This window comes from Glossina fuscipes, unplaced genomic scaffold, assembly GCF_014805625.2.
Source record: "Glossina fuscipes isolate IAEA_lab_2018 unplaced genomic scaffold, Yale_Gfus_2 0, whole genome shotgun sequence".
NCBI lineage: Eukaryota > Metazoa > Arthropoda > Insecta > Diptera > Glossinidae > Glossina > Glossina fuscipes.
In genome coordinates, this window is record NW_023998414.1 from 39,998,511 (window position 1) to 40,021,497 (window position 22,987).

A 22,987-nucleotide genomic window follows, 5' to 3' on the forward strand; every position below is an offset into this window, starting at 1 on the left:
TTCTCCCCTGTCGGAATAGCGACTTTGCCTGACAATATCTTTTTGAGTTGGCCTCGATAGCTTATTGACACCCGTTAAAAGGGCCTAGATGGGCTTATGCGCAAGTAAGAAACACCAAGAAAACATATCTTGTAGCGGACGATCCTTCGTTGTGGCATATGCATTAGTATAGAGGGGTACCGACTTTATTGGAACTTATTTAGCGCATAATTAAAAAAATGTTTAAAAGTCAAGTTAAAAATAAAGAGGCTTTTACAAGCGAGAAGAGGAAACCGTAGCACGGGAAAATTTTTGGTGATTTCGTCGCTTACCGTCGTATTATCGTTTGGTGTTTGACTGAAAAATCGCATTAAATGTATTGTTGAAATGATTTTCAAATATTTGATATAAACATAGTCTGATTGTTTTTGTTATTACTGCTGCTGCTGCTGCTGCTGCGGCTGCTGCGGCTGCTGCGGCTGCTGATGTCAGTGCATAATTATAAATATTTTCCAAAAACCAAGCAAAACGCGCAATAAAAAAAAAAAAAAAAAAATGAAATTAAAAAAAAAAAAAGGGAAAAAACGCATTAAACTTGATTACGTTTTATGAGGGTGCGTGTGGCAGATGAGTGTGTGCAAGCGCATATGTGTTTGTCGTGCAAAAATTTACATTTACAATTTACATTATTTTGTATAAAACTGTAATTGAGCGAAATTTGCATATTTTGTGTTATTTTGTTAAAAATCATTTTAATTTGTTTTTGCATTAATTATCGACAAAAACCGCATAACATGAACACTAATGCAAACTTAATGCATTTTCAACAAATATTACAATAACGTGCATAGCGACACACATAGCATACGCGAGCATAAACGCGTGCATTAACACATTTTCGCACGCGTCTATTCACACATTCAGATAAGACCTGAAGATATGTGCGATGTGCGATGTGCGATGCGAGATGTACGAGATGTGAGATGTGAGAGTATTTACACATTTTAACCGAACTTCAACCCAACTGCAAATCAACAAAACTATGCATATTTACATATTTTTCGAAGGGCTGGAGCCTACAGATGCTTCCGTGTGTTGATATGTAACCTCATTACGACTATAACAGCAACAGCAACAGCAACAGCAAACTAAATAAACCCCCTAAAATTTTAAAAAAAAAAAAAAAAAAAAAAAAAAAAATTAAAAAAAAAAAAAAAAAACGTTATTTGAAGATACTTACGCTGGTGATTTTTCATTTTTCTTTTCACCTACGAGCAGATGAGAGAAGATAGAGATGTAGAACAACAATAACAATAATAGATAAAAAAATAAAAAATATTAATTAAATTAAAACCACGTAAACCAAAACCACATAAATCCACACAAAATGTTGTAATCACAAATTATGCTGAGTCGGATATTTACATGTTTTAAACAACATGAATAAAATACACATGCATAAGCATATATATATACTAAAGCAGAATGCCGAGCAACACAATAGCATAAGTCAGAGCCTTTCATCCATGGTGGTATGTGCAACTAGAATATTAAGGTAATAGAGGGGGTGCTAGTGTTCGTTAGCTTAAGCGATTAAGTGCGGATAGAGTCGCTTTAATATCTACCAAGTCAAAGTTGCATAGAAGAACTATCAGAAATCCTTCAGGTAATTTATTATTAATCAGAGAATAATAAGAAATCCAAGCATAGGGGATATAATATATGGTATTGAAAAGTGACTTCAGTGAGTTGCTCCCCTGGGATTAACTTTCTGCATAAGCAGGAAAGCTTAAAATGCTTTTGTTATAGCTGTGTTTTCCAATGGCTTTTAACACTAGAACTATCCCGTGCGTCAATAGAAAACTTTTTCACATTTTAACCGAAGAAAAAAAAAAGCAAATGATTAAAATAATTAGTTCTTCTCTACCTAATCCCTCTTTTGAAGATATTACGACATACACATGCCAGTAGCGTTGTCGGTTCTTTCGATCAAAAACATTCATGGAATCGCTACAATCACAAAAATATGGATAGTAAGCTTAAATCCGCACAACTGTACTCGGATCAGTTCAAAAGGCTAGAAAGGCTAGAAACTGTGTAATACCGTTTGAGACACATAATGAACAAAGACAGACAACACTGTTATTAATACGTCGCGGGGCGGTTATGTGTTATCCTGCTTGTAACTGGTAATAAAGGAGTTTTAGCTAAACGAAATTATATTTTTTTAATGCAAAGAAAGTGTCACGAAACCAAGCCAATCCGACCGAATTTCCCGAAGCGTAGCATTTTTGCATATAAGATATGTCATGTACAGAGAGAGAGAGAGAGAGAGAGAGAGAGAGAGAGAGAGAGAGAGATGCAATGAAAAAAATGAACAGATTGCGCACTGATTGCTCATCAGTAGTAGAGTTTTTCTTAAGCTCTGCTAATTTTTTCTTCAATATTGTAACGTATACCTAAGGTATACGTATTTATGCATACATATATATTTGGTATATATATTATGCATACGTATATATCGATGTCGATATATAGGCATGCATGTATGTACATTCGTTTTAAACGTAAACGTGCATATGCTAACCTATGCAGATGCTCAACAGGCATATTTTTGCTTGTACCTCCGTGTAAATGCCTATGCATATATAGCAGCAACAACAACGACAACAACAACAACAACAGCAATGATCAAAGCACACATATATGTATCTTTTAACATATGTATGCATGTTTATATGTATATATGCGGGATATGCATGCGCATTTCTATGCCTGCTTATGATATGAGAGTGGATATGAAATAAAGACTGTTGTGGAAAAAAATTAAAATCAACAACTACTCGTTATTAGTTTATGTATATTTATGCATATTTAGCAAAAATTTCATAAAAATTACAGTGTGCTGTAAGTGATTATCTATCCTTCTATGCATATTACTTAGGAAAATGAATTAAGAAAATCACATGCATATTATTAAACAAATATGTGTATGCAATTTTCTTTGTTAATTTGAATATTTTCGGCAGATATGATATGGAATTTCTGGGAATAGGATTTTTCACTTTGGTTTATCAAATAAGAAAAACGCTAAGCAAAAAGCAAAAAACAAACTTTTTCAAGCAGGGAAGGCAAGCAATTACAAAAGCGTTTTGTTGACTTAGGGCATAGCAGTCGTCGCATGCTCGAAATCATTTTGTAATAGAATTAGTATAGAACGTCCTGACGAACCTGGCGAACACGTTACAATGAATTATAAACTTTTCTGCAAATTTTCTTCTTTTTTTTTTTTACCGCCCACTACCGAAAAATAGGCGGAATATAAGAGCAAACAAGACCGCGCTTCATGTTACGCCCGGGACAAAATATCGTGGAAATGTCCATCGTACTGATACACACGACGGCTCCAATTTTTAATCAGATTGCGAGTGCCATACAAAACAAGTTCGGCTTTAAATATTCGAAAGTTTTGTCGATTGTCAGCATAGACAAGGGAGCGGGCTTGGATGTAGTCGCAAACAAATCAATCGAAGGGGCCTAAGTCACACGCCCGCGGCGCTGCCTGAATAGAGAGAGAGAGCCAATTGAGCTGCCGCTTTGCCAAAATATTTGAATAATCTCTAAACATTCCGTGGAACCGTGGGTCGCTGCATGATGAAATCGAATATTGTAATGGATATTTTCACACCCGAAAGCACAAACAAACCATATGCATAGATTTGAAAATGGAAATTACAATTTTAGCAAGTATCACTTAAAATGATTGACTGACTCTTTGCAATACTGAAACGTCGCCCCATCGAGAGCAATCAAACGTAAAATGTATCAATGCTCGAAATCCATGCCAGACTTTGACATGTCGACGTTTCAAGAGTTATGTAGGTTCCTTCGCTTATTTTGAACATATTTTAATTTGCTGCAACGGCTGCAGAAACATTCAGAAAGGGATGGACAGACCGCTTAGTATGATTAAAGTGAACGTGAAAACCTTAACAAAAGAAAATTGTGATCACTTAAACGATTTGTAAGTGTGTGTTTTTGAATCAATCCATAAAAGAATCAAATTTGTATACCATTCGTATCTATTACGATGGATGCAAAGAAAGGAGGAAAAGAAAGCGTTACGTGTACTCTATTAAATCTCACCTATTGCATAATTATGTTCAAGATAGTAAACATAGGAGAAGAGAGGAAAGAGGATGACATCAATAAATTGATGAGGAAGTGACAGTCATTTCGTATGAATTAGTCGTTTATTACGATCACATTGGAATGTAATCAGATGAGCTCCTAATGCAAAATCATCTCAGCATCACATCAGAGACTTGAAATAATTGAAGAGCTATAGCTTTCACCAGCCAATCTCACTTACATTCCATAACTGCTGAGTGGAACGAAATCAAGTCGTTTACTATATATATATATATATATATATATATAGACATATATATATACATATATTGTATATATTTTTTTATTTAATTTTTTTTTTACTACACTTAAGTACATATATAAACAAATACTAGTTTTGAACTAAAAATTTATGATTTGTTTATTTAGTTTAATTATTTTATTTTACACATTTGAATTTAACTCTCTACTTTCATAAATATATACACTTAGCCGCTTAGTCTCTTTGTAACTTTGAAAAAGGAAATTCGTAAAAAAAATGCACATTAAGATTAACAAAGCGGATGTTCTATTAGCTATGGTCCGATGTGGTCCGACTTCAGTCAATGCAAGAACGATACTTATCTTCATTAAACGGGCAGCTTTCGCGATATTCGCTGCAAAGTCATTTTAAAAGTAACGTTTATGTAAGTGCGAAGACGAAGGATAAACAAAAAATGTCCGGTAAGCGAAAGACCTACTTCTCGCCATTATTGATCAAAAAGATTGATTGAAAGTCGTCGATACTGTTACTGTTCACTAAAAGCAACAGCAAACAAAGTTAAATGGCTAATATTGCTGGCAATCTCGTACGCTGTTGACCTGCTCGCTTGACTATAATCTCTTCGTAAAGTTAGCCGTTGCAGTTAAAGCAGAAATGCTTCCAAGGCAGTAAGATTACGTTTATGAAGTCTCTAGATTACAGTAAGACGAAGAAAGGGAAAGGATGAAATGGACTTAAGAAAACATCCCATGCATACGAATCAAATCCTTCAAAGAGATTACAATTATTGCTTAAGGATTATTTCAAGTGCTCTGCATTGGTCGTATACAGCCTTCTCGCTTCATGTTTTTCCTGTGATATTTGTGATTAAATTTGAATTTTAATAAACACATAAAATTTTCATAATAAACAGCATTCATATATATATATATGTATATATATATACAGGCGCTTCCATGTGTTTTGATCATTTTTTCACTTGCAATCTTGCATCTATTGATGCACAAATGTGCTCGAATCAAACTAATTAATCAAAATATTTTCCATCATTTTCGACCGCTTTTTCTCATCTTTGGGGCAAGATGACGACACCCTGTCGAAAGAACAATATTGATTGGGCAGCGATCCAATCATCGATCCATTTGCGCACTTCTTCAGCATTTCGAAACCGCTTCCTCCTAATATACTGCACGTTCCTGATACCGCCATATGCACAGACAAACTTTATAACATTTTGCGCTTGAGACCCAGTTTTCATAATCAGTCATAATACGCGCAGAGAAGACTTTTCTTTTTTCGCCTCGCAAACATGCAATGAAGCCGCGACGTTGAAACGGTTCGAAATGACATTTTCAGTCAGTTCGTACGATAGCCATGCGTCCTTTCCTTTCAGATCTTTTGCAATCGTATGTAAACGTCCAGAAACCAGAAACGTTGTTGAATCAACTGCTAAGCTGTTCGAAAGTTTTATGCATGTATGTGTGAGCCGGGTTTTTGGCGAATAAGTCTAGCAATTGTGCATTGTGTTCTAAGTTTCTTGGCCCTCCAGGCTGGGATATGATAGAGCGGCATCATCCTAAGCTTCTAGAAGTGTTTGATGGTCATCGGCAGTAAATTTCTTCAAATCGAACAATGAAAATGAAATTTTCATTCCTTCGCATGATTAACTCAACCGATTATTGACTGAGTAACTCAATAATACTGAAGGGAAAACTGTTATCTTATGTGGGTGAAGGGTTTAAAATCATCGAATTTACTCGTTATATGCATACGTTGCATTAATTTATCATTTTGGGTAGTAGTTGTCGCTGATCAAAATACGTGCATGCACCTATTATATAAATAAAAACGTTCACGTACAGTAGATATTCAAGTGTTAAGTATGATTGGCATATGCAAACAATGTTAGCATTAGGAAAACAATTAATTTCCAATGTATTTTGCGGTAAAATGATATACTTTAAAGAATTGAATGAATGAATGAATCAATGAACGAATGACTGAAAGGAAATAGAAAATAATCATAATAAATAAATAAATATATAAACAAATAAGTAAATAATAAATAAAATATATATAAATATATTATATATAGAAACAAAAACTTTTAACTAAAAGTATATATATATATATATATATATATATCTTTAAAATTTAAATACATTTTTATAAATATTAGTACAAGTGAAATATATTATTGTTATTATCATTATCTCTGCGCATACACTCTAATGTCATGCATTTCTAAATCCGAATTTACTCCAGTGCATCAAAGTATTTCGATAAAGTAACTTTAACATAGAGTGTAATTAAACTCGAAATTTAAATGTGAACAAATTCCGTAATAGAACCGCGCTTAACGCCAGCACATGCATATGCTATAAAGTGCACTTCATCATCTATTGCAACAAACAAAACAGAATTGAACTTAATTTGTAGACAAATATAACGACAGTCAGTTACCCAGTTATCTTTTTACGTCACTCGTCCTCAACAGGCGTTTATTTCCAATAAGATTACCATCTGTTTAACGTATTTAAGTTGGCAACAAATACCGACATCTCCATCGGCGCTTGCCTTATAAGAGCTCGGCATGAAGTTTAGAAGTTGTGCGCGGCCTGCAGCAGAAGAAAACCAAATTACAAAATATCTGCGCACATTTTAGCTTGTCCCGGGCATGTGATAAGCAAATATTTTATTCGAAATATTTTCCGACGCTCGCTACACCCTAGCTGTCCACTCATCTCTCTAACAATTTACGGCAAACGAGTCATTTTCATACCTTTTTGGTATGAAATGAAATGAAATGCTGCTCATCAAGTATTGGTCCCATCGATACGAACAAATGATAATCGAAAGGACAGGTAATCGTTCAGGCTCATCAGTTAATATTTTAAAAATATTTCTACAATGCCGTAACCAGAAAGTTAAGCTCATTTTTAAATTTGCTGTGGGCATAAACTTAAGACCCACACGTCAAATATCAAACTATTTATCTCGCTTTAGGTGATTGTGCAAATTTCGCGTGCAAAAATAGCGTCCTGCTAATAATGGCCTGCTATCAGCCTGAGAAAAAGTGCATTACAATTTTTGTATGCACACGGCCCCGGGCAAACGCCCCGATTTTCCTTACAAACGAAACATGCAACCAAAACCGCATCTTACGTGTGGCAACGATCTTACTATCGAAATCGTTACTTGGTTCACTACGATCCACTAATTGTCTGCCTTCACCTTCCAATTTAAGGCGTATTTATGCAGAGGCGGTAAAGCCTACGGAGCGCCACAATGATGAGTACGTTACGTCAACCCGAGCAGAAACAAAAAAAAAAAAAAAAAAAAAAAAAAATTCGTAATTTCGCGATGAAATGATCATCGAGAAATTTTCGCACATCTATCATCGCTAGTCTACTGGTCTGGAGATTGTTTTCTCAGCCCAACGCCTGATTAAGTTCTTCGAAGAGTCCTTTTAGTTCAAGCGCGTCGCTTAATTTGATTAATTAAGTTTTGTAGAGAGTAGCAGGCACACAGGCATCCGATCCGACACATCTACGGAATTGTGTAAACAGTTGTTGATCGACTGAAGCTGGGGCTTAGCTTCGAGGATAACAGTCGCGACCAGGGCTTTCGACTCACAGTGCGTACTTATGCGACTACAAGCGACATATCCTGTAAGTAAAGGGTTAGTAAAATTGAAACGAAATTGAAAAGAAAGACAAACATTGCGATCTCCAATACACATATGTAGACTTTAGAACACGTCGAACAGATTTAGATTTCGGGCGGTTGATATGAGCTTATGTTCGAAATGCTTTAATGAAGAGAAAAAAAGAAAAAAACAAAAATCCTGATGATAAAGTTTTTCTAAAACGATATACATCAGTGTAATCGTAAAAGATATTCGGTATGTTTGAAATGTCTCGTTGTCAGTTTTATTTAATTAGTTTTGGGGATAATTAAAAGAAAAAACATCCTACCCTTTTACTTTTTGCGAACCGAAACAATGCCAATATGTCCAAAAAAGGAAAGAGAGGAAAATTGCTGTGACAATTTCAGTCGTGTTTGCAATTTACACATAATTATTTGTTTTGCGGCTTTTCATTTCTAATTTAATGCATTTTCATTAGTTTTGTTACGTAAATGTGATATCAATTTTTCCAACAAACATAATTACGTATAATCATCATTGTCCGGCATGTTGGTTGCAATAAGCGGGTTGCATATAGCATCGGGATCATTACGAAATAATGGAAATACACTTGACGTTTCATTCCCAATCAAAATCCGATTATATGTGCATATACACATACATTCTTTATCTTAGGGGATACGCATTGGCATATGCGTTGAGATATTTGAGGTCGAGCAAGTTAATCATCGAAACGTTATGCTTAGTCGGTCTTAATTCGTGCGCGTTCGACAACTCGACTGAATGCACATTCGTGTTTGCCTGCCAATCGAATATTTATTTTTAAAATTTTCATATTGAATACAAGCGAAAATAATAAATTGGTTTCGGTTTCCATTCCTTTCCCGGACGTGTTCAATTTATTTCATTTCTGTTATAAACACTCAGTTAGTTGATTAAGTTCGTTGTCATGATCGGAGTAAAGGCAAACACTTTCCCTTCGACCGTTTGCTTAGAGAAATATTCATACTATCGTATAAGTACAAACACAAATTCGTTGATGACTGTCATGGCGTTCTAATGAATCGTTATCGTATATTCAAATTCAATTAAATAGTTTTTTTTTTTTTCTTCTTTTTTTTTTTTTTTTTTTTTTTTTAATAAAATAACAGTTTTGTTTGTTTTATTTTAGAACAACAGCAATTTGCTGAAAAGTGTAGAGAGATAAAGGATTTAAGCTATTGAGGCTTCTCGCATATGCTGTTGCTCTACGTTTATAATGAATATTTGCAGAGGCGAATGTTCTGCTTGAGCCCATGCATACCGTAACTTTTCAAAATAAAAGCGAAAAATATGAGATGGGACTGTTTTAGGAAAAGTTTGGGAAGTGAAGCACTTCGTTCAGTATATTAATGCGAAGCAATTGTGTTGTACTCCCCTGTCAACGTTACAGAGATTTATCTCGAGGAGTTCAATGAAATACAGAAAGATTGGTTTACGTCTGTCTATGGATTTGCTTTTTGATACAAAATGAACCCTGTACACACATGTACACTTGCTTGATCGACTTCCGTCAATCGAAATTGAAAAAGAATGGATTCCCCAACTCCCAGAATACTTAAGCAATTAGGTAAAAAAAATTCGAAGACACTCTTGTTAATCCCGTTAATTCGCAATCATTAGAAGATGTCGACTTATCATTCGAGATTCGATGCGATACTCGTCATTAATAGAGAAAGGCTTGCTACTTCCTATATAGCTAAAGTATTCGATGAAAGCGTATGTAACTTTTTGGACTTGGCTTCAATTTAACGGATCTATGGACGATTCCATTTCAAGTTAGAAGAAGAAACTTCCTGTCCACGCTCTACATGGCTTGCGGTATAAGAATATATTCAGTTTCTGCGGATGTACGTGACAACCAAATCGATTTTGGACAGACCTAGCTTTCATTATACCGAATCAAATTTTACCTCTCCGCCTGTACTGCTTTGAAATCCCAACCTATCAAAACTTGCAATGTTGACGTGAAATGAGTTAGTCATACACACACGCACTAAGAACTAAATCCGGACAATAAAATCGTATTTTATTGTATTCTAATTAAAATTTTATTGCGTTTCTTAGTTTAACAGATCGGCGTAAAGGTCCTTGGCATTTTTATAAAATTAAAAAATAATGGGGCAAGGTATAAAAAGGCGGCAGTGTTATAATTTTGGGCACTATTTACCAAATTTTCATTAGTCAAATTCAACCACTTTAAATGATGATAAACACTTGCGTACGTCGCGAAACCGAAGCATCGGTCCCATCTCGTCGACAGAAGGCCATAGAGTTTGCCTAATCGGAAGATGTATAAATATTAATACAATGCAGATAGAACTCGACAATAAAATACCTTCGCAAATTAATGGCCCGCCGGGGTCGCCTGTACAAGTACCAAATTCCTTAAGCTTTTCGGCTGTAATACAAACTGATTGTTCTAATTGAACAGCGTACAGTTGGTTGCAATCCTTTATACTATCAATATAGACATTGGTACGTGAAATTTCATCAGTTACTGGGCCGCCCTTAGAGTGACATACAAAATTAAAAAGAGAATACGAATATAAAAAGAGATTACATTTTCATACCCATTTAGAGGGAATTATGGATAGCGATTGAATGGATTGAATTCTTTAGATAGTGATTAGAGAAAGTCTCACGCTCGCTAGAAGTCGAAATAATTTCTGAGATTGGATGAAGATAAGTAATGTGTTAAGCTTGGCCACGATATTCGTGAACCGAAGATATTTCTTAATGAAAGTGAACTCGTCTTCGATGTTAAAGATTGGAAACCTCTTAAATTAGTTCCTAAGTTCGCCCATAATTCGCAAATTTCCTTCTTCTCGGTGAAATTTTCATTAGATGTACAAATGACATATGTACGAAGCACATGGCGTACAATTTACGAGTAACCGCATTAGTCTTTAGGGTTTTTCCGGTAGCGGTGTCTTTAGTTGAAGACAACGCTGCTTCATTTATTGCATTCAAGTTGAAGGCAAATATAATGGCTATGCTTTCATACTTTCGCACGTTTACTAGATTGTATTCGTTAAGGCGCTAGAGAAGCACGGAAGCGATGGATAGCAAAGGATTCGATCTATGTCAATATATCTCTTAAAAGTGCATAATAGGAACGTACATGCAAACGCGAAACCAAAGAATTTCTGCAGACATGTCAGAGTCGTTCACTATTCACTTATTCATTGCATTCAATAAGTTGCGGAATTTTGATGGACAGCAGAAAAAAGAAAACAGTGCAGGAAATATATGTGTTTGCAACGCAGCTAGTTTATCTTCATTGGCTCACAAGTAACGAGCAACAAATGAAAAGAAAAACGAAAATTTATGATTTTCAAATCTTTATGATAATTGAACAGGAACTTACGGGCGTTCTCTTCAATTGGACTGGTATAGCGGTATAGTGGTAATCAAAGAAAACACAACTTCCTTATTGTGCGGTTAAAATTTGAGATTGTAATGATACATATATCGATTCGTTGCAGACATTTGCAATGTTCCATATGTCGTCTATGAGTAATAAATCTTTGTATTTCTTTTTCAAGCCTTCCTGCCAGATGTATGGGTTTTTCTTCTTTTTTTTTTTAATATCGCTTGATATTAACTCGCATTCGAATACAACAACTTTGTATTAGGTGACATTAATTTACTGATTTTGCTGATGTCTGCCCCTATCACATGAGACGCGGATAAGCGCGAGTGGTTCGGGAAAGGCGTCATTTGAATCTTTTGGAACTCAATTTAAGTTCTTTTTGTTTTCTACTAGACTAGGCTCATAATGCCATAAAGGCAATGAAAGCGCACGATTTTGGAAAGCATATCGCATTGGGCAGCGATCATAATAAATTGCATGCTTTCAGCTAAACTATATTTTATGTTACTTTTACTGACGGCCGTACAAAACTACTCTATATACTGAGGAAGCTGCCAAGTGCAAGTAGTGTGTGAATGAATATTTTTTTTTTTTTTTCTTTTATAGTCAAGGTCATCTTCATAAGAACTGCTATCAATGGTGCTAACTGTACATGTTTTCAATCCATTTGAGGACTTAGGAATAATAAATACCGTATAGACCCTCCACCAGCCGATTACTGTGCAAAGCATGTCTCTTTGCGGCGGCCACTTAGTTAGAGGTATTATATCGGCAAAAGCTCTATCAATTTCTATAGCCTGGAATACAACGAGTAAAGCGATATCATAATCAGCGATTTCTTGGCTATGAGAAAATTCAAAATTTGGTTGCATTTTAATTTCTTTTATTTTCCTAACTTGCGTCGTGGGACTTCGTTGCAAACGTATCGGTGTACCAATAATTACAAGCAAATCCTCCACTTTTCGTTTTTTAATTGCGATCTTCTCTAAAAAAAAAAAGAAAGTAAAAGTAACGTAAGCTTATACCATCGGCACCATACTACCCGTACAAGTAGCTGCAGTCAGTATGAGTTTTGCACTAATTATTGCACCCGCACAGACGTGATAGAAACCGAATTCTTTATCAAAATCTCCGTCAGGTGCAATTTGCAGCGATACGACATATTTTGTCAACATGTCCTTTCCCCCAACTATTCCGTAGTCCTTAACAGCATCGGATCTTTTGTAAATGGCGATCATGGCCATCAAAATCTGTACCAGAAAACTGAATCCGAAAGCTAATATTTTCATCTCACTCACAAGTGATAAAAAATTTCTTACAAAATAATATCGAAAATATAAAAGTAGAAATTAGTTTTGACTTTTAAAAAAGATGAGTACAAAGCTTATAAACTCTATGAGCAGAATTGTGAAGTAAAGAAATCAAAACAATACGCTTCGTTGAAAGACATAAGGGCAGGAAATGTCATGTTATTCGAAAGCTATTGGCTCACTAAAAATGAAAGCAATAAAATATTTTATTAAAAATGCTGAGCACCTACAATAGTACAATGGCCAACTGAAACAAAGCAAAAAATTGTATTCGATTGTGATCGAATCTTTCATAACCATCACCGTTATCCTGAAAAGGATTGAACAAAACGAAAAATATATATATTTGCACACTCTTCAGTGTGGGGTGGGCGTGGCTGATTTCCGATATTCTTGCAGAATCATTTTGTGGAAATTTATGTCGTGGATCTTCTATCGTTTATGAGCAATTAGCAAAAGGCATCGAAAGCAAAGGATTGCTAGTTTGGTTGTATGGACGTGTGGGAATTGTAGGCAAGTGGTTTGACCTGCTTGAGTCATTTGCAAAATCTTTCAGAAATTTGTAGACAATATCTTCGTTTTGACCGAAGGAGCAGTTATGTATCCATAACGGCAAAGAACAAAGACCTACAGGCAAATGAAGTTACAGCGATGTCTGAAGACTTAAGATTGCTATCGGGCAGATCATATTGACGAAATGCCAGGAGCGATGGCGAAACGGCTCGGAAGTATGGTGGATCTACGGGGAAGTTAATCTTTTCCCAACACATTTATTCAGTGGTCATGGAAAGTTTTCCGAGTTAAATCTGCCGTTTCAACTTACGAGCAGATAGCGCGTGCGACATGTGCCAAAGCACAAACTGCGGTGCGTAGCACACTGTTAGCTTAATAAACGCGCGATTTGTCTATGTCGTATTTCTTTCCCTTGCCTTTCTTTCTCTTGCCGAGAGCTCTGCGTTCCGGTTTTCAGCCTTCTTCAGGAAGTAGGCGACATAATTAGGCGTGTCATGGCATTTTTCTGTCTTTGGGATACAAATAGCGAACATGCGAAGGCGTTGGTATTAAAAACCTCGCGAACAGTTAATTTTAGTTCAATCATGTACACCTTCAATTGAAATATTTACAGCGTTCAACGTTATTCTAAGCGCATTACTCCATTATCAATTGCAATAGTGATATTTATACGATTGCTAACGATAAATTTACCTAAGCTCCTTGCAGGTCTTTAATAGGATTTGCTTAAATCTTGTCTGTGATAGTCATGTTTCATATATAGTAAAACTACATCATATAAAACCGTATGAACGTTTAACGGTAGCTAGTAAATCTAACTTAATGCGAACAGGAGGAGGAAATTTAAAGCAATTTATGATTACACATGCTCCAATACGCATTTGACTTATCTAAAATACTGCCTATGGAAGTATAAAAAGTTATGACCTTGGCGAACAGCTTTTACTCGAAGAACGAAGCTCCATATACGTAGCTTGATAGAATCGAGTCAGCTATGGACATTAAATTCAACGCAGCGTTACATTATTATTCGTCTCGGTCCGTAAGTAAATTTCCGTTCGAAAAGAGTCCTGGGATCATAAAAAAAAACCATCAAACAAATATTAAATAAATGTTTCGTATAATTACGTTTTACGCAATCGAAGCGCTAAATAATGAGATTTAGACTGTACTTATCCTTCTCTTTATAGTACCTAGAAGTACTCATCAAATATTGTACAACGTTATACAATCGCTGAACACTCTGGATACAATAATTTTTCGAGTTGGTTTAAAACCGAGTTGATCAACATAAGATTCCGAGTCGATTTAGTTATGTCCAGCTGTCCCTCGGTCCGTTGTTGAGACGAGCAATGTTGCAACAAATTAAGGGAGAAAACTACAACTTGGGATACATCAAATGTTTGTCGTTACGCGTCATATATCAAGTTCAAAAATAAGAATAATCCATCCACGAGCATATCAACAATAGGCAAAAAAACCAGCAGCCAACAATCTTTAGTTATATTGTTGTCTTAGTATAAATTTGAAAAAATTCTCAATCTTGCGAATATTGGAATTCTTTCAATGCAGCCTAATACTATACTATATTAACGTACTTGTTATTAATTCAAAAGAGCCAGCGACGGTCGCACAAAATAGATGAATAGAAATAAATAATGGTGCGAAAGATTACTAGGAATGACGCGGTACACTTTCTTCTATTGACTGGTCTTGGCGTGATGGAGAAAGTAATTTCTTTAACTTAACAATCTTTAACCTTATAATCAAAAGTCATCTCGCAATCAGCACACTTTCGGCGTAGATGTAAAACCGTGTTGGTTACATTTTATAATAATTATTGACTGGTTGCGGCGCGAATATACGGAGGAAATGAGAGAGACGTGGAAGCAGAGCTGAAGCGAAAGCGCTTAATTTGATTACAGTATTAATTTCGTACATTTTCGCTTGATTGGTTAAATGTGCAGCAGCAGTTAAATGCAAAATGTTACACGTTAAATGGCTTTTAAGCAAATTGAATTAGTCCAGTGCAATGCATTTAAAAGTCTCACTCTGAAATCCTTACGGCCACACTATACTATTCGCGATGATCGCAAAGGTAATACCATAGATACATGCGAACAATGTAATGGAAAAATCATATGATACTAAAAGCAACAGCAAATGCCTTATGGTCAGTCAGTTTTATTAAAATGCATTTAAAAATTTGTAAAACTTAAATCAAACTGAATGCGGTATGTGCGCAACATCTATATACACAGTGTTCTTGATGTATTGGGTGAATTGGGGGAGAGTTAAAAAAGAGATTACGATATCATTTAAAAAAAAAAAAAAAACATTAATAACAGAAAGCGATTTCACAATCTCTCTACATATGTCTTCCCTTCTCTTTTCATCGTCCGGCATTCTCTCGAATTCCAAAAATCAAAAATTTATAAAAAAGTTCATGTTCGTTTCTTCTCATTCTCTCTGCATGCATGGAAATCAGGATTTCCAATTTTCAGCATGCGACTATTCATACCATAATTACATTTTCCTTACAGTTTCCACGATCCATAGGATAACAGCCTTGGCCAACATGATTTACATAATCGATCTCCTTCATCTTTACTCGATCGCAACTATTTCTAGTGTCAGATCATGTCGCACCCAAATAACGATTTCATTTTTCAAGCACTCGTCACTGACGAGGTATGGCTTGGCCTTTTTTAATGTCACGGCTGATGCACTTGGCGGTCGTTCTACATTATTGTTCACTGTAAGTTAACTCAAAAACCCAATCACTGTAGGGCGTCAAAAATTTTAAAATTAAAAAATATTCGAGTTTAAAAGGTATAGTGGGGAAAACTAAATGTGTTTATTAGAGTCATATGCAGTCTTGATGATGAATTATTTCCATGCATGTCGTCCCTCCGATCTCCTATACCATCAGTCGGAAAATCTTATGCTCTTTTCATAAAGGTTGACTGCAAAGTACATTTGCACCGCCCACTACAAAATGGCAGTTATTCTGTACCGCTTCATCTACTTCATTTATATTTTTGAGGAGGAACGTGCATCAAACCTACAAATGAGCAATGCCTAATATGTCCCTACACTTTTGTCGAGCTTTCAGGAGGCAAAGCAAAAGGGCTTGATGATGTTCAAACGATTGTAGCCGAGCGTGCAGCTGAAGAGCTCTCTGGATTACCATCCATCAAAGATCCAAACTTCAGCTGCCGAATGCTAGCTTCTTAGTTAACCGTTTCTTGATAGGTCTGTTAAAAGTTTATCCCATGCTTAAAGTTTTAGATTGACTGTCAATATTAGAATTTTCTACGTACTATGCGGTCCAATGGTGAGCTTGCTCTTGTTTGCTCTTGAATCTAAATACCTGCTTGCCGCTGTCTACTTGGACTTTTGCGTTCACAGGCGAGAGGAGCTCGCCGCACCAACAAGGTTAAGGCCGAGGAAAACGATTAGCGGAAAAGCAGGTTAACGGATTAAAAATGAAGCCATGATCTTGGCTGATAATAATATGCCTGTAAAAATGTACATAAATAGACTATTGGCGGAAAATAGAGTCGGTCGGACAAGAGCATTTGAGTCGACAGAGCATATTAGGGTTGAGAAGTCGATAGTATTGCCAAAGTAAAATGTAAATAGTCCCACCCTTAAGGAAATTGATTGTAACTAAAGCAGAAACTTGAAGTGAAAACGTGCAAGTGTATTCCTTATAAAAGGTATACCCACGATCTGGTGATACGAAACGTATCCGAGAAAATTGGAATTTCGTAACAATACCTTATTTGATTTTTAATGCATATTTTCGAGTATTGCAACTAAAGGGACAGGGGGAAGTGTAAGCACAACATAGCATAAACTTATCTTTCGTTTAGCTCAGCTCAATCAACACACATCTTCAGCAGCTCGGACATGCATGGACCTGGCTGAAGCTGCTCAGAATCTGACTACACTCCATGGAGTTTTGCCACGTATGCAAAGAGTACGTAAAGTAGAGTCCCATCTTTCGGCAAGGACTCAATCTAGCTTTCTTCAAGTAACTGAATTTGAAATTTTTGCTCGAAATTAAGATTTTAAAATTTCTCACAAGTAATCGTAATTGCTATTGTTGTTCATTTCCGTTGTCACCTTTCTTTCTTCTATTTTTGCTATTGTCAATCATTGTCGATAAATTCATTAAACATTGTTTACAAACTCACTTCACTTATTCCCAAAATCCATTATTTTAATCACTATGATAATTTGTTTGTTTACATTGCAAACAAAGCTAATTGTCGCCGAAGTTATGCATAAATTGTCATATATCAGAATAATGTTACTACTAAAGCTAGCGGTGCTGTTGCTGTCTCTGCTGCTGCTGCTGCTGTTGTTGAAGTTGCTGTTGCTGTTGCATCTTCTTTTCTTTATCATTTTTCATATGCCTGGAAAGCATATTGTTTCGGTCTCTAGCTACGTCTCCGATCTCTTTGTTTGTTTTCTTTTTTGCCATTTTTTTTTTTTTTTTTTTCTTTTTATTTCTTTCTTTCTTTCTTTTTTAGTTGATTAGAAAAAGTTGGCAGCTTTTTTGTTGTTTTCTTGCATTGACAACATATTTGTTATTGTTGTCGTTGCCATAGTGGTTAGACAAAGTGTGGAACTGAATGGTGGATTATTATTGGGGTCGGGGTAAGTGGCCTTGGTGTTGAAGCGCATAGTTGCTAAAGTGTTAAAACTGCATGAGGGCATTGACACCTTAGCAGAGCAACAGTGTGTTGCTCACAACTCATTCCTTCCCATATATGCTATACCGTAATATACTTTAGTTTTAGTTTTTTATTTTGATAAATTAAAATGAATCTAAATGCATATCATTTGCATGTAAACCGCATAAAAAAAAATCATTTTTTTCGTCCTATAAGTGCAGGTAAGTAAGCAGTTCTTACATTATCGTTAAGGTGATCCGAAAACTTTTCATATCTTCGAATAAAAAAGTAAGATACATTTTCTACGTAGTACACTAAAGTTTTTACCTATAGAACGCATTTATATGTGCATACAGTACTTTTCACACAGTAAAGATACCTGCGCTATGTGAATACCAGAATGATTTACTTGAAAAAAAAAAAAAAAAAACAAAACAAAACAACTTTTGTAGCAAATAATTTTTTTATGTCATTCTTTAGTCGTTTTTTAGAGGTCGCAGCTATGCTCCCTTAAGTACACATATATCAACATTTAAATGGAGAGTACTGTTTATGCACTTTATTTAAAAGTTATTTTTGCTATAACGTGAAAGAGACGGAAACAAAAAGTGCACGAAAGCATAAGCAATTGCTGAAGTGTATGTGTCGGTCTTTTTTCCCTTTTATTTACTTTTTTTCTTTTTTTTTTTTTTTTTTTTTTTTTTTTCTTTCCTTTTCTTTTTGTTTTATAGAAAGTTGTTTGTGTGCCGGAAAAGTTTTAAATTAAATTGTTTTACTACGTAAAAGTTGTCCTTACTTTTTGGATTATTTCATCTTTCTATGAGAGTATATGTTCGCCTATGTATATGTTTGTGTGCAAATGTTATAAACAGATACGTGTGTGCGCTGTTTTGTTTATTGAGTTTTCAATACCGTTAACATATATTGCACTTTTTATTATTTTCAAGAGTGTGCAGTAAGTGTATGCTTTCAACTATAACTAGAAGATATATTAACTTTTGTATTATCTCTATGTAATTAGCTGACGTAGATAACCCTTTGGAAACGTGAACCGTTAATTCTCAGATTACTCAAAGCTTGTGAATGTTATATAACTAGTTGTTAGCAGTCTTCGATTTCTAGAAACTAGCATTTCGACGATGAATATGACGTATACAGATTCCAAAGAGACAGACAGAGAGAGAAGGATAGAGAGAGAGAGAGAGAGAGAGAGGGAGAGCTTCTTTCCTAAATCAGATTTTTCACCTATCAGCGGCTGTGTGCAGATCAATAACATTTTTATTCAAATTCTGTCAATCCAAACTAGGTTATAGAACGCAGTGTAGTTGCAACGTAACCGGCCACTCACCCTCCATTCACGTTGAACACTTTCTAACACTTCGGCTACTATTTAATTAAGGCAATTATATCTGCACTACAACCAATGAATTCGTGTTTATGGTGTCGCATAAACATGCGACTATCATTGGGTTATTAAGACGAAAAACAAAAAGAAACAAAAAATGAACGCATTTTCATTCAATCGATAGAATTTTCTTTGATTTCGGACATTGGTATAATTTCACTTGAAATAAAGAAAAAAATCCCGCGATTTCTTCGTATAAGAGATCAACGGAAGCCAACAAAAAAAAAAAATAAAAATGAAATCAATGAAATCAAATTCAAATTAACTTCAATCAGTGAGTTCACCTCTCTGTTCTTATGACAAATACTGTGTTGCTCTATGAAATCTTAGCTGACATTTCGCAGGCACGTAGGAGGATGCATTTTTTGCTGCGCAACTCTTAAATGCATTTAAGCCTTTACGTAGTAACCTTTGCGTAGTGCGCAGACCACGGTCGGTACGATGTTCTAAAGGCGTGCAGTACGGTTAAAAAACAACAAGCCGCGATAGTGTGTTGTACGGTATACGGCAAGAGTGGATGAGAACGCTGAGAAAGCCGTGTAGTCCTCTTGACAGATTTAATTGACGGACATATCTCTTTTATCTTCATAGAACACCTGGCCTGAATGTAACTGCAGATAAGCGCAACGCAGCGCACATTCCGTTGGTGCTCAGGGATATGGAGACTTCAGCATTCCGGCCACACATGCAAGCTATACTTTAATCGGATATCGGTTGCAGTAAAGTATTCTTTTAACCCCCCTTTAAAACACCTAAGCCCTTGGCTGCGTATTTCGGCACTTCGAGCACATGTTTCAACATGTCCAACTAATGTCGCTTTGCATTCTCGTGCCTAGAACGTCAAGACTTTTCGATTCTGTCACACTGACACCACCAAAAGAAATGGACTGTTCATCACTTTCCCTCTGCTTGAGACTTGAACTGCGGACGCTGACCTGGCAGTCGCGGTTCTCATTTGGTCAATAATCAGGCTGCGTTTTAAAAGGCAAACTAGGGGATTTCTGCTGAGCTTTAAAATGTCGAGAAGAAATAGCGAACTAGAAGATCGAAAATTGCTCTTCCCGCGTTTATAAGGATTAGTGTTTGTGCTAAAAAACTCAACTTAAGTCAAACTTCTTCGTAACTGTGTGAGTCGTATTGTCAAGAGTTAAGGATGTCAGTGTCGCAAGGACAGACGAGGATAATATTTTACCAGATGAAAATATTAGAATCGAAACCAATTCATTGCATTACGAACTCTTATAGAAGTAAGCAATGGCTGTCTTCTATCGACTGCGCGAGTATTCTTCAAAAGCTAATAATAAAGCGTACTTGGCTGACTTTTGCGAATATCTCCCAAAATGTTCGCATTAAATCTGTCGAATTTCTTTTAAACGTCATCATGTTCTACAGCTTTGTTTCTATTACGTAACGTCGGAAGCATATCTTGTATAAAATTTGTGTCAAAACCCATATATAACCGATTGATAAAGCAACGCTAACAAATTCCAGATTAGGATACGATCTAAAGTACAATCTTCAATTCGTGCAAGTCGATTGAAGTAAATCATGGACGGTTTCGTCGCGGTATAGAGCTCATGTCACTGATATAGTTATCATCGCATACAACAGTTTGCGAACATCTTTCGAAGTATTCGGTCATTTTATTAGTCTGCTTTAGGAGGCCAATAAGATTAGATGAGTCCACTGTCCGATATAATGATTGAAAACTTATTCTACCATAGTTCCCAGATATGACAAAACAAAGATATTTGAACGTAAGAAATTCTTGTAGTATATGAGCGCGAACTTCTTTGCAAGCAACTGTTTTTGGTAACAAAAGTTTGCCTTATTAAATTATTTTAATTTAAAGTAGGCCCTATCCATCCTTAACGTCACCTTTCCAAATCAAATTATCTGATTCCATACCGTAGGTGGATGAGAATCAGCCATCTTCTGTACAACGCGTAAAAATGTTCGACATTTCGAGTCAAACTTTATCCGATGTGAAGATTTCAATGTGCGTTGACTATTGATATACATATATATATATATATATATATATATCTAATGGGTATTATTGAAATAAGGAGAGCTTTCTCTGCTGAATGATTGTGCAATCCAGCCAAACATTTAGTGCGGTTTATGCTGTCGGCACATAAGCTTGCGTGTTCCAAGAGTAACGAAATGTCCTCGAATTTTTTGTTCAAGCGAGGCATTCGTTAGTCAATTTCTCGTCCACATTCAAGCGGTCTTTATTTGCATGTGCAATGCATTCGAGCCATTAGATTGACAAGGGTAAACGCCGCACAACTCGAAAATATCCGAACAACTTAATTTGCTAGCATCACGGCGCATACATATGTGCATACATATAGCTCTTTACTTGCGGATAAATGCAACTGGATTAAAAATACAGTCTTCGTTCCGTGTAGGGCTCAATCAGGCTCATCGATTGTTTTACGGTGTGTGTGGAGAAGAAATGACTGACAGCTCTCATCGCGAATATGTTTTCATTTAATTATTTTGCTGTAGAAGATTTGCCTCAGCCACACTTATAAAAAATACACTTTTCTATATAATACTGCATGCTACCACAGCTTCCGGATGTAGCGAGAAAAGAGACACACTTCACATTTTTCAATTGTTGTTTTTTTTTTTTTTTTGCTTTTCTAACCTAATCAATGTCAAATGACATTGAGTTGTCGTTTGTAACGGAGACGAGTGACCAACAATTTAATCGTTATTTTAACGTATTAAGAAGTCATGTTTAATGAACAGACGCAATTCGAACTTTTCCCTTACTTTGAAAATGAGAATCGTTGCGTCACTTACACCACTAGAAGAAGAAGAAGAAGAAGAAGAAGAAGAAATGAACTGCGGTCTTAGCGGGCATAATTTTAGAGTTGGCACTCTCTAATAATGAAAAGGCTTTTCTTCTCGCTAGAAACGGCATTATTGATAGATGGGTTATATATATGTATGTGTTGCGATAATATCGCTTAAATTCTTTCTTGTCGCGTTACACTATCAGATTACCCAAGACCCACATGAATAATTGAAATGAAATGAAACAATCAACTTTGACATAGTGAACACATTCTTTGGATTCTCTAATAGCGAAATGAGGACACCGTGAGGATAAGAAATGATTTTCGACTTTCGAAGGTCTAATACGAGTTTAGCTTCACTTCTGTTATTTAAATTTAAACCTATGCAGGTTTGTCATTCACTCTTTTTGTATATATGCAGTAAATTTTATATATCGGAATTATTGTACCAGCAGCGGCGGTTGTCGTAGTTCGTTGTACTGGCGGTAGCATTCATATATATTTATATATTTATGTAATTTTGTTTTGCTTCATTTCTCTAATCTCTTAAACTTTTTAAAGCTCTTATATTGTCGTTTGAATATCTTAAGCGTTTTTCGCGTTGCTGTGCGTGCCTCTTTGTATGCCTGCGTACATATATATATATTTTAGAGTTTTAAGTTGATTTTATGCCAAGATTTTTAAGTACCGAAAATACTTTATTAGTGACATTCACTTGAACAAAATACTAATTATGCAAATTGTTTGTAATTTAACAAAAATTAGACAATTTTAATGGCTTCTGCTCTTGCTAGTACTGTTTCTCGAACCATTATTCTTTTTGTTGCC